Source organism: Vombatus ursinus, unplaced genomic scaffold, assembly GCF_900497805.2.
Source record: "Vombatus ursinus unplaced genomic scaffold, bare-nosed wombat genome assembly UNPS02009994.1, whole genome shotgun sequence".
Lineage (NCBI taxonomy): Eukaryota > Metazoa > Chordata > Mammalia > Diprotodontia > Vombatidae > Vombatus > Vombatus ursinus.
In genome coordinates, this window is record NW_020949772.1 from 1,112,457 (window position 1) to 1,125,891 (window position 13,435).

Sequence of the window (13,435 nt, forward strand, 5' to 3'; positions counted from 1 at the left end):
TTTTCAGTTGTGTCCAACATTTGGTGACCCCATTTGAGATTTTCTTGGCAAAAATACTAAAGTGGTTTGCCATTTCCTTCTCCAGCTCATTTTACAGATGAGGAAACTAAAGCAAACAAGGTTAAGTGATTTGCCCAGGGTCACACAGCTAATAAGTGTCTGAGGCTAGATTTGAATTCAGGTCATCCTTACTCCAGGTCCACTGCTTTTATTCCTTCTGCCTCCTATCTACCCTATGGCATTATCTAGCTATTATTATCTTTTAAAAAAATTACAATTTACCATCAACATCTTTTAGTCTTAAAACAGAATTCATTCATCTTCCCAGTGATTGGCTTTTTCTAATTCTAATGTTTGAAAGCATTGGATAATGAGGAGAGCTCATTTTCTACAGCTTGGAAAAAAGAACTATATTTGGCTAATTTGGTACCACTGAGCCATTAGTTAAGATTTTAAATCACTCTAGTCAATTTTAGGTTGAAACTGGTCTCCCAAAGGTCTGTAATTAATCTACCAAGCTTTCAAAGTAACTACAGAGTGTTACGGCTTAACATGTTGGAAGATTCTCAGGCCCTGACACTTCTGATAAACTGACAGCATCTTGCTCATCAGCTTACTTCAGAAAGGATGGGAAGCCACATTGGCAGTGTTGATCCATTAAGCACCACACCATTTTTTAATGGAAAGCTATTCCAAGTCTCCTCTTAAAAGCCTTGGAGATAGCAGTCATACGGTAGGGCAGGGCAGCTATGTGGCTCAGTGGATAGAGCACTGGGCCTAGAGTCAGGAAGACCTGCATTCAAATCCAGCATCAGACACTAACCAACTGTGTGACCCTGGACAAATCATTTAACCTGTTTTCCTCAGCTTCCTCCACTGTAAAATGGGGGAAATAATAGCACTTAGCTGCTAGAGTTGCTGTGAGAATCAAATGGAAATAATGGTTGTAAGGTGCTTAGCACTGTACCTAGCACATAAGTGCTATAGAAATGATAGATATTATTATCATTAGGTATGAAATGAAGATTTCGACTTTCAAATGCCAAGGCATTTCACTTTAAAACATATTTACACTTAAAGGCAAGGAAAGGCAGGCATTATGCTTAGTGCTTGGGTTGCAAATCCAAGTAGAATGGTTTCTGCCTTTAGAGAATATTGAAAGTTATGCTGACTCAGTGACCCCATTATTCTCAGTCCTGATTTTAAATCAATGTTGGGGGAGATGTTGGAGAAGGCATCACCCAGTCTGTAGTTTTTGTATTCCCTGCTATTCGACACCTACCTGTGATGTTTGTACTCTACCTGATAAACATAACATCTAGGCAATTGGGGAGGAACTGAGATGCAATGGCCCATCCCTTTTTGCCTCCTTGGACCTATTTGAATTGTCTTTATCTCATTACAAAAGTTATCAACTAAAGCTGGCTCCATCCTGAAACCCTTGCTGATCTCCAGGGATCAGCCCCATGTTGCTACCTTGAGCTATTTTAATAAACTCCTATTAAATGCTCTTTATCCTGAGTTTTGCCTCATTAATCAGGTCCAAAGCCTGAATGAACAAAGAATTCTCTTTTTAACAGGAACTTACATTTTTATAGAGGGAAACAACACACAAAAGGGAACTGGAAAGTGGGAAGCAGAAGAAGGGGCCGAGGTAGGTAAGTGGGAGGGTGATAGAAAAGTCCTATGAGTCAGGAGAAGAATGAAGCAAGGCCGGCCTGGGCCAGTCCCAAAAAATGAAGCGTCAGGAGGAACTTGGCCATAAGAGCAGAGGGCTGGTATGGTGGAGGTATATTCTAGGGTGAGAAGGCTCCAGATGCTGAAGAAGGTCACAGGGTCAGACTATAGCTAGGGCATTGCAGTGAAGTTCTGAGAATAAAAAGATATAGGAAAGGAATGGGTGTTTCTTTCTTACTTATGTAGCTAAATTTCTTAAATTCCAGCTGTTAGCTATAGCAGCCTGCTGTTGTAGATAGGGTGCTGGGCCTAGAGTCAGGATCAAACTGGGCCAAATCCCACTTCAGCCACTTACTAGCTATGTGATCCTGGGTAGGTCCATATATGTTAAATGAGAAGACTTGGATGGAATGGTCTCTGAGATCACTCTCCAGCCAGGAGGGAAGGGAATGCAGATCTCATCCAGAACTCCAGCAAGCAATGAAAACAAAATCGAATTTGGGCTTCCCAGGGATTTGCAATACCAAACTGGTTTATCTGTGGCCACACATCGTGAGTTGACTGGTTAGAACACAGGTATGTGCAGGGCTGTCCCGGTGGAACATGAGGAAACAAAAAAAGGATGCCTCTGGGCTTCCCTTAGCATGAAGCTGTCAACTATAGAAATACCTTGGACAGGGCCTTCTCCATTTGAGAGCTTAAGTTTTCTGAGCATGGTCTCTCTATGCCTGCTATGAGTTTCTAGGCAATGACCCAGAAAAAAGTGGTGTTTGGGGATCTAGAGCTCTATTAGGAGATTCAACATTCAGGAAAATTCCCACGCTATCTCAGTAGGAGATGCCATCACTCCTTATTCAAAAATTTTTTGTGTGTGTGTGTGCTCTTTTTCTTCTTTTTTCTCTTTTTGGGCAATGGGGGTTAAGTGACTTGCCCAGGGTCACACAGTTAGTAAGTGTTAGGTGTCTGAGGCCAGATTTGAACTCAAGTCCTCCTGAATCCAGGGCCTGTACTCTATCCACTGCGCTACCTAGCTGCCCCCCAAAAGTTGTTTTTGAGTGTGTATTATAGTGGGGTTTCTTATTCAGAGTCATATATTCACAGAATTAAAATTACAGAATCTCAGAGATGGAAGGGATGGCAAAGATTCACTCAACCTATTATCTTAAGAAGAATCCTCTTCATTCATTCCATCCATGCCTAGAGACAACTAGGTGGTACAGTGGATAGAGCACCTGGCCTGGAGTCTGGAAGATCAGAGTTCCAATCCAGCCTCAGACTTTTACTAGCTGTGTGACCCTGGGCGAGTCACCTAACTTCTGTCTGCCTCAGATTCCTCAACTATAAAATGAGTATCATAATAGCACCTATCTCCCGGGGCTTGGTGAGGATGAAATGAAATATTTGTAAAGTACTTAGCACAGTGCCTGATATAGTAGGTACTTAATAGATGCTTCTTCCCTTCCCCTCTTTTCATTTATTCATTCACTCGTTCCTTTAATCAACAAATATTTATTATGTGCTTATTTTGCATTCTCTGAAGAACTTTGAAATTGATTGAGACACTGGCACAGGACCATTCAGCATGGCATGCCCTCATCAAAGAAGGTGCTGTGCTCTATCAGCAAAGCAGAACTGAAGGAGCTCCAAAGGAATGGGAAATAAGCAAATTGAGAGAATCCACCCCAAACATTCACATGGATTATTTGTGCCTGACCTGTAGCAGAGTATTCTCAGCTCCTATTGGTTTGATCAGCCACAGTTGGACTCACTGTAACTTGACTCTAACATAGTGATGTCATTTTGGTCCTCTGTGAGAATGAAGGACAATGACCCACCAACCAACTAACTGACCATTTTGTATAGCATTTAGCCAGGCCTGAAGCAAGGAAGATTTGTATTCCTATTCCATCTCTGTCACATACAGATGGGTTGTGTGACCCTGGACAAGTCATTTAGCCTCTTAGTGCTCTGGGAGACTCTCTAAGTTCCTAAGTTGTACAGTAGGTACTGACCTGCACAGATAGAGGGAGGTCCTTGGCCTGGGAGCTCACTGTACAAGCAAAACAACAGGGCCAGGCTCTACTCCTATACATTAGGCACTAACATAAAATGACAGGAATGAAACAGTGCCTGCCTTCAAGAAACTTACATTCTATTAAGAGGAGGGAGGAATTATGTATACATAAAAGTAAGTACTTTTATAGTACTTACTATTGTTGTTGTTCAGTCATTTCATTCATGTCTGACTCTTTGTGACCCCATTTGGGGTTTTCTTGGCAGAGATACCAAAGCAGTTCACCATTTTCTTCTTCAGCTCATTTTACAGATGAGGAAACTGAGGTCAACAGGGTTAAGAGTCCAGTGTCACCCAGCTAGTAAGTGTCTGAGGCCAGATTTGAACTCAGGAAGATGAGTCTTTCTGACTTCAGGCCTGACATTCTATCCACTATACCCTTTTATAGTACTTACTATGTATAAAAGTATATATCTTTATGTATGTATATAATTTGTTATGTTACATATGCTGAATATTGATATATAATACGTATATATGTATATATAAAAGTAAGTATTGAAAAAAATACTTTTCAGGGAGAGGGCACTAGCAACTGGGGTGGTGGGAGTGGGGAGGAAATTAAGCCAGGTTTCTTACAGGAGGTGGTACTTGAACTGAGTTTTAAAAATAACTGTGGATTCTATAAAACAGCAATGAATATGAGAATGCATTCTAGGCATGAAGAGTTGTTGGTACAAAGGCATGTAGATGGTAGATGGAATGTCAGGTATAGGATATTGCAAACAAGATAATCCAATTTGGCTGGAATGTAGAGTACATAAGAGGGAGAAGGGAACAAGTATTTAGGTTCCTTCTATGTGCCAGGCACTGTGCTGAGGAATATTGATTTGGCAGTTGTTTGGAGGACAGAAGAAAGACAGGAGGCAAGGAGATCCATTAAGAAAAGATTAAGGGGCAACTAGGTGGCACAGTGGACAGAGCACCAGTCATGGAGACAGGAAAACTTGAATTCAAATCCAGGCTCAGACACATAACATTCACTAGCCATGTGACTCTGGGCAAGTCACTTAACCCCAATTGCGTCATCAAAAAAAAAAAAAGAAAAAGAAAAAGATTAAAATAGTCTAGATGACAAGTAATGAGGGTCTGAATGAGGGTGATGGTCACATGAATAGAAAGAAGGAGACAGATGTAAGGAATATTGTGAAGGTACAATTAACAAGACTTGGCAATTGATTGGACATAGATGAAGGATAAAGTTGCAATCTGGGTTACTGGAAGGATGGTGGTATCCTCAAAAGAAATAGAGAATCAAGAGGAGGAGACAGTTGGGGGAGAAGAGAATGAGTTCTGTTTTGGGCATGCTGAGTTTGAGATATCTATGGGACATCCAGTTGGAGATGTCCAATAAGAGGTAGGAGATGTGGCACTTGAGTCCAGGTGAAAGATTAAGACTAGATCATTGATCGGAGTCATCTGCATAAAGGTGATCATTGAACCCATGGGATTTGATGGACTCAATTGGTTCACAGAGAAGGGGAGAGGGAGATGGAGAAAACTGAGAGGTGGGGGGGAGGGGAGAGGGGGAGAGAGAGAAGACAGATACAGAAAAGATAGAGACAGAGAGAGGAGAGAGGAAAGAGGAGAGACAGAGACAGAGAGACAGAGACTGAAAGAGCAGAGAGAATGGGGCCCAGGATAAAGTCAAAGGGCATACCAACTGACAGAGTATGGGACAAGAATGATAATGCTAGAAAGGAAACTGGGAAGGAGCCATCAATAGGTAGGAGACCAATGAGACAGAAGGATTATGGAAGCTCAGGGAGAAGGTGTCTGGAAGCAAAAGAAAGTCAGAGAGAGGTCAACAGAGATGGCTGAGAAAGAATCATCAGATTCAGCAATTAAGAGAGACAAGCAAAGAGGTCAGAGGCCATATTGCAAATGATTGAGGCATGAGAGGAGAGGAAGTCGAGGCAATGAGTACAGTTATCTTTTCCACATCATGACTTTCCCCATCGTAGTTTCAATATATTGTGCATTGGCATAAGAAATTAAATGTGAATTTGGGGGAAGTTTTGAGGAAGCTGCAAATGACACACAAAGGCCAGAAGATGACATCAAGCCTATGACCAAAAACTTAACCCAAATTTTATAGTGAGGTACTGTAAACACCCCATAAAAGAAAAAAAAATAGACTTCTTTTCTAGTACTAAGGGAAGGCCAAAAAATTTTATGCAGATTTTCTAGATTGCAGGGGTATCAGTTTCTCTAACCTCTGAGATGTGGAAGGGATAACTGTAGAGACAGATTTGGAAATTAAGAAAGCTATCATATCTCCTCTAAGTCTTTTCTTCTTCAACTAGTTCTTCATAAGGCATGTTCTCAAAGTCTTTCATTATACTGATAGCCCTTCTCTTGAGCTGCCCCAACTTTTTAACATCCTGATTAAATAGGGGCACCCACCAGAGCTGAACACAATATTTTTGATATGGTCTGACCAAGGCAGAACACAGTGGGACTATCATTTCACTGGTCTTGGGCACCATCCTTTTCTTAAGCACACCAAACAGATCATATTAGCTTTTTGGCCACCATATCCAGAAGTCATATTGGTGATTGACTCATTTTGAGTCTTCAGCCCACAAAGACTCACAAATCGAATCTTTGACATGAATTTTTTTAACCCAAGTAAATCCACAGGAAGCAACTAAGTGGTGCAATGGGTGGCACTTTGGCACTGTGGTCAAAAAGGCCTGAGTTCAAATCTAGCCTTTGACATTTACTAGCTCTGTGGCCCTGAGCAATAAATAGCTCATATATTCATACATAGTCATTTGCATGTTGCCTCCTTCATTAGACTGTGAGTTTCTTGAGAGTAAGGAATATCTTTCAGTTTTTTTGTGTCCTTAGTGCTTAGCACAATGATTGGCATAAAATAAGTTCCTAAGTGTTTATAGACTAACTGGCTGACTTGACCTCTGCCTGCCTCAGTTTCTTTATCTGTAAAAGAAGGATAATAATAGCACCTATCTCCCAGGGTTGTTATGAGGATCAAATGAGATAACATTTGTAAAGCATCTTTGTAAACTCTTAATTCTAGTGCTTTTCCTCTATTATTTCCTATTTATCCTATAAATAGCTTGTTTGGATATATTTATTTGCTTGTCTGTCCTTTCTTCCATTAAACTGCGAGCTCCTTGAGGGCAGAGATTGTCGTTGGCCTCTTTTTTCTATCCCCAGCACTTAGTACAGTGCCTGGCACTTACTAGATGCTTATTATCTGGCTGACTAAACTATAAAGGGCTGTGTGATTGCTAAGTAGCCATATGACATCTTATGAAAACTCAACCCAAAGTTCTAGCCTGTCAATATCCTTTTGGATACTGACTTTGTCATTTCATGGCAAAGTAATGCAGCCAGGTGAGAAATGAGAAAATGGTCTGAGGTGAGTTCCCTTGTTAAATGGAGATTTTTGGAGTTTATGGCTCCACCCTCCAACCAGAAGAACAGAGATTGGTGATGAGGTAGAGTACTAAGGCTAATGGGATCTTATAGGATGATGAGGTTTTCCTAGTACGAGCTTCCTGGGGCAGGGTAGAGAAGTCCCAGAGAGTCACAGCCAGGTGAGAAAAATGCCATCCATCTCTATTTCTCACAGTTTTGTGTCATCTACAGATCTGATGGGTATGCTATCTATGCCTTTATCCAATTCTTTGGATAAAAATGTTAAACAGCACAGAACCAAGCATACCTTCTTAAATTGGGGCATAAAGTTTTATCTCTTTAGTGGACCCTGAGGCACAAATTCAATTCAAAAAACCTTGGTAAAGCATTTGATATGTGCAAAAGAGCTGGGGACCTTAAGGCCTAAACAAAATTGTCAAGGAGTTTATATTCCAAAAATTTAAGGATGGAGTGAGAACAAGGCTAGGATCCAGAGGTTGGTAATTTGGATGCTTGCATGCCCTGACCATTTGCCCAATAGAAATAATCTTCATTTAAGCAGAGACTGTATACCCATTTTCCAGTAATGAAGAGGAAAGGATAACTACTTTCATGCATTCAATGTACTCTATGCAGACCATTATACAAGGCATTAAGACACAATCCTGGCCTCACAGAGTTCACAGGATAAGACACTAAAGACAGAAAACATTTAATGTTGTGCATTAGTTAAATGTATTAAAATTGCAAAAAGATCAGGACATGAAGTGGTGAGGAGATGTTGGGGGTTGTAGGTCCTAACCCACCAGGGAGGATGAGAAGAAGGTTTTAAGTTGGAAGCACTATTTGGATTGTGCTTTAAGATGGAAGAATAAACAGTGAATTTAGAGACTGAGGACCTGAGTTCAAATGCTAGGTTCACCATTTGCCTGTGTGACTTTGGGTAAGCACCCTAACTTCTCTGGGCCCCGAGTTCCTGACGGGTAAAGATGAGGGATTTGAATTAGATACATTCCCATGTTCCTTCGAGGTACAAATCTATGATCCAAGGATGACTGAAAAGATAAATCCCACAGGCTAATAGGATCTTATAGGATTGATAAGATGAATCCCACAGATGAGTAGGAGAAAGATGGAGGCCATTCCAGGCCTGGATACTCAAAGAGTATAGAGTTTATTGTACCCCGGCATTAGTACTAAGTAGTATTAGAGGTAATACCATAAAATGTGGAAAGCCTTGGTTTTACCACCAGACCTTATTTTGTACCCCAACTCTACTAGTATGACCTTATTCAAATTATTTCACTTTTCTAAGTCTGTTTTCTCATTTATTATGAGCTGTACTAAGTGATCTCTGAGATCTTATAAATTAGCGCCTCAAGTCTTTGCCGTGTCTCAGATTCCATCATTCCTTATTCTACCACCAGATGGCTCCAAAGTGCCTAGGGCATCCCTACCATTTCCCCACCTGAACTATTCTTACTCCTGCCCTGGCCTTGCCATTCAGCTTTCTCACAATTACTACTGACTGTAGATGCAGAGAGTGATTCAATAATGCAATTATTTAAGCCTTTTTGTATACCCTCACATTAAAAAAAAAAAAGTTCTGCACTAATAATAATACCTGGTATTTATATAACACTTTAAGATTTTGCAAAGAGCTTTACAAGTATTTTCTCATTTGGTCCTCACAACACCCCCTGGAAGGTAGGTGTCATTATTATCCCCATTTTACAGATGAGGAAACTGAGGCAGGCAGCGGTTCAGCGATTGACCCAGGATCACAGTTAGGATGTCTGAGGTCAAATTTGAACTCAGGCATTCCTGACTCTGGGTCCAGCTGACTGCTGCCACCTAGCTACCATAATATAAACCAATTATTGTTATTATTCATCCAGCTATCTCCCCCTCATAGACATAGAGTTGGGAGGGATCCCAGAAGCCATCTAGCTGTGTGTTCCATTATTGATATAATTTCGGAAAGATCCTCATTTGCTGAGGTATGAGTCATTTTGGATCTGTTTTTTCCAATAACCAGATGAAGTTATCATGAAGACAAGACAGGGATTGTTCTGGGTATTTGAAGAAAGGTATATGCCGTGGAAGCCAAGAAATAATTGGAGTGGGGGAAGAGGTGTGCAGGGGAAGAAGACGAGCAGAGGAGTCAGTACAGATGGGCAGGCAATTTCACCTGGAATTCCCTAGATAAAATGTCTTTATGGGCTCTTCTTGGGCTCGTGGAAAGTTACTGGATTTGGAATAAAGGGACCAAGCCAGCAAACAGGCTTCCTAGCTTGTCTTCCAATTTACATTCCCCCACTTTTCTAGTTTCTTACAAACAAATGTTGTTATTAGTCTATCTGATTTTCGGAAACACCTAATATATTTCTGCCCTAAAGTATAAAAAATAATAATAATAAAAGCATGAAATCAAATATACAGAAACAAGTCAACGTGGAAAGCTTATTTCAGCGCAAGCATGATTTTTGTAATAGGGCATCTTTTCCCAAAGAGCTTAGAGCTATTTCTAATGTTTCCTTGCCTAGGAAGGCATGATTGTGTTAGAAATATTTTTTTCTTAAGAGGAAGTTTTTGTAATTGAGCAGAATTGTGTAATTTGTGAGAAAGTAGTATTGCTTTCAGCTCATGGACATCTCAGCCTGGAATAGGCTGAATTATAAAACAATCTTTCAAAAAGCTGGTGGTAATCGACAAAGAGGAAGGCCTCCTCTACAAAATCCCTTTCTTTTAAAAAAGGGCCAAGTTAACAAAGATTCTGCCAGCATCCATTGAGGGAAGGGAAAAGAGGGTGAGGGGAGGGAACAAACATTTATTAAGCACCTGTTGTATGCCAGGCACTACATTGAGAGTTTTACAAATATTATCACACTTAATCCTCACATCAACCCTGTAAGATAGGTGCTATTATTATTCCCATTTTATAGATGAGGACACTGAAGCAGATGGAGGTTAAGTCATATCTCCAGGGTCACACAGCTGGTAAAACATCTGAGGTCAAATTTGAACTCAGGTCTTCCTGGCTCCAAGCCTAGCATTCTACAAACTGCTTCAACTAGCTGTGGAAAACCATAAAGGCTGTTAAAAATGGGTTTGTGGCATCTCGGGCCACTAATCTGTGAAATATGAAGTACATTACACTCAAACAAAGGGGACAGCCAGTGTATAATGTCCAAGGGTTAGCCTAATGATTCGAGTCCTCTGCAACATGGGCTGAAAGTTGGCCCCACGCTTAAAATGTCCCATAAATGCCCTCCAGGTCCACCTCTTGCCCACTTTTGGCCACATATGAATTCAGTTATCTCACCTGCTCTCTACTGTTCTATGTTAAAGAATCCCACCTCCCCTGCCTTTCCAGCACTTGCAATAACACACTGGCTGCCTTTTTATTGGTAGTAAGAACTTCCACAATTACCAGAGTTTATTTCGATCAGAATGGTCAATAAAAGCTTAATTTTACAGTCATGTTTCACTTACCTGAAGGAACATACAAGGGAATATAGGCTGAAAGCACGTCCTCCTTGGCTGTGTGTTTTTAATTCAGAAGACACAGGGCTTGAGGGGTTAATCAATAAAATGCAATGGCTTAGAACTTGTATTACAAATAAAGGATTTAGGGGAGATGAAGGGAAACTGTAGAAGACTGGTGTGAAAAATGAAATAAAAAAATTCCCCCCAAAAATGATTTGCTGCATTAAAAACAAAACAAAACAAAACAAAAAAAAACATTGACCAGAGCTCAGGAAAGAGGAAATTCTCCAGTTCAGGGCACTGTGGCCTCCAAAAACATTTTACTGTGAAGGTTACAAATGCAGAAATACCCGAGGCCTCCTTTTGGGGCTGTACTTCTGGGGTCTACACCAAGTGTAACGCACTGGAATAAGCAGGCATAATGAGGTTTAGTCTACCACTGGCTACCCAGACAGAGGGGACAAGACACAGAAGTGGATGCGGCATTGGCAGCTGCTGACAGATGGCAGATGGGGTGTTTACCTCATGGGACAGGCAATGGAGGAAAAATGGCGAAGAGGTGTTGGGCATGGTTTTAGTAATAGTGAAGGTTTGTCTAGAGTACAATGGATCCTTTGGGTGCTGCTGTACTTACTGGGGAAGGCAAGGACCATCTGAGGCCTATTTTTCTAAAGGGAAAGCTTGAGAGAGGGTTGGTTGAAATATTAGCTGTGGCATTCCCCGTTACTGAGGTCAGGGAGGTAATGAAATAAACAACTCAATGGAGGAGTTAGGTAGAGCTGGGGCTGAATTTAGAGTTTCATTTTTTGTGGTCTAAGAGAAGTATTTTATATATGAATCAGTGAACTGACTGAATGAGGGCTATAGACTAGAACACTAAGCTTCCTTCCAACTCGAAAAGGTTAAAATCCAGTGACAATTCGTACATATACACATGTGTGTGTATATATATATACATATATACGTATAGATATGAGCATACATATACATAAGGTGTGCACACACATACCTATGTGTTTATGCACACATGCATATATGTCGTGTATACCTACATACATGTACATATAAATGCACACGTGTAGCCATACAGTCCATATATGTGTGCAATGCATATACACACATGCAGAGAATAACATCACATACACATGCAGGGCCCCCAAAACCAATGTAATTTTAAACTTACTAAATCATAGATATGTATGCATGTGCACATAAATGTATACATACACACATTATATATAAGTGAACGTAATGTGTATATATCACACATATCTATGCATGCATATATGCATACACACATAACATTTGGTATTTGCATTTCTATTTTTATAATATTTGTTCAGGAATATCATTCCATGATTTACAGACTGGGTTCAGCAAATGATGGCCTGCAGGCCAAATGTCACTCACTTTTTTATGGTTTTTGGTACTGTTAAGAATGGATTTAGTCAGTGTGTGGGCCATACAAAAACAGATGGAGGGCCAAATCTGGCCCATAGGCCATAGTTTGCCAACCCCCTTATTCACACTATTGGGACAGTTTCTTGTTAATGGAAATACATATTGCTTTTCCTGATTCCTAACCTTCAAAATTAGTGTTCTCTCTATACTCCGAAATGATTCGGTAGGCAGCCAGAGCACTGGACTTGGAGTTAGGAAGACATGAGTTCAAATCCTGACTCAAGATATTTATGAACTGTGTGACCCTGGGTAAGTCACTTAACTTATTTTGGCTTGTTACTTAGTCTATAAAATGGAGATAGCACCTAGCTCTCAGGGTTGTTGTGAGGATCTAATGAGGATGTGTGTGTGTATGTATGTATATACACACACACACAATGCACATGCATATATATATACATGTGCATATATGTATGTGTATCACACACATATATAATATACATATATAAAAATGCTTTGAAAATTTTGTGCTAGATAAATGCTTTCAATTATCACACTGACATCTGTGTACATATTTCTTCTTCCCAGTAGAATGTAAGCTCTTTGAGGGCAAGGACTATTTTGCTTTTGTCTTTTTACATCTAATACCTAGCATACAGTCTTGCACACTGTTGCTCAGCTGTTTTGTTGTGTCAGACTCTTCACGACCCTGTGCACCACAGGATCCGTGGGTTTTCTTGGAAAGATACTAGGGTGGTTTGCCATTTTCTTCTCCAGTGGATTAAGGCAGAGGTTAAGTGACTTGCCCAGGGTCACATAGCTACTAAGTGTCTGAGGCCAAATTTGAACTTGGGTCTTTCTGACTCCAGGTTCACTGCTCTTTCCACTGAGCCACTTAGTTGCCTCCTAGGCAAACAGAGGTTAAATGACTTGCCCAGGGTCACACAGCTAATAAGTGTCTGAGGACAGATTTGAACTCAGATTTTCTCACTGCAGATCCAGAGCTCTATCCCCTGAGCCACCTAGCTGTCTAAGTACTCTTTATAGATGTTTGTTGAATGAAAACTCCCAACCACGTCAGTGAGACAATCATGCACTCACTGACTGATGTGTGTGCTTAACTTTCCTAAAAATGATCACAATTCTGTTTTATTATCAAAGGCCACTACATTTTCAGAGTCCTTGAAATTGATGACTCACCAAATCTAAGACATGGTTCATGTCCCTGCCTGGTTCCCTGTTTCCTGAGCTCATCTCAGCAAAAGCCAAATGAGGAATACTCTAGATGTAAGCAGTACACTTGCCCTAATTTCACTGACCGCAAGACTTGGTCTGATCAATCAAGTGGCCTGCATGCCTTGACTGACCACAATTACACCACACTGAGGGCTCTCCTTTCCCCTACCA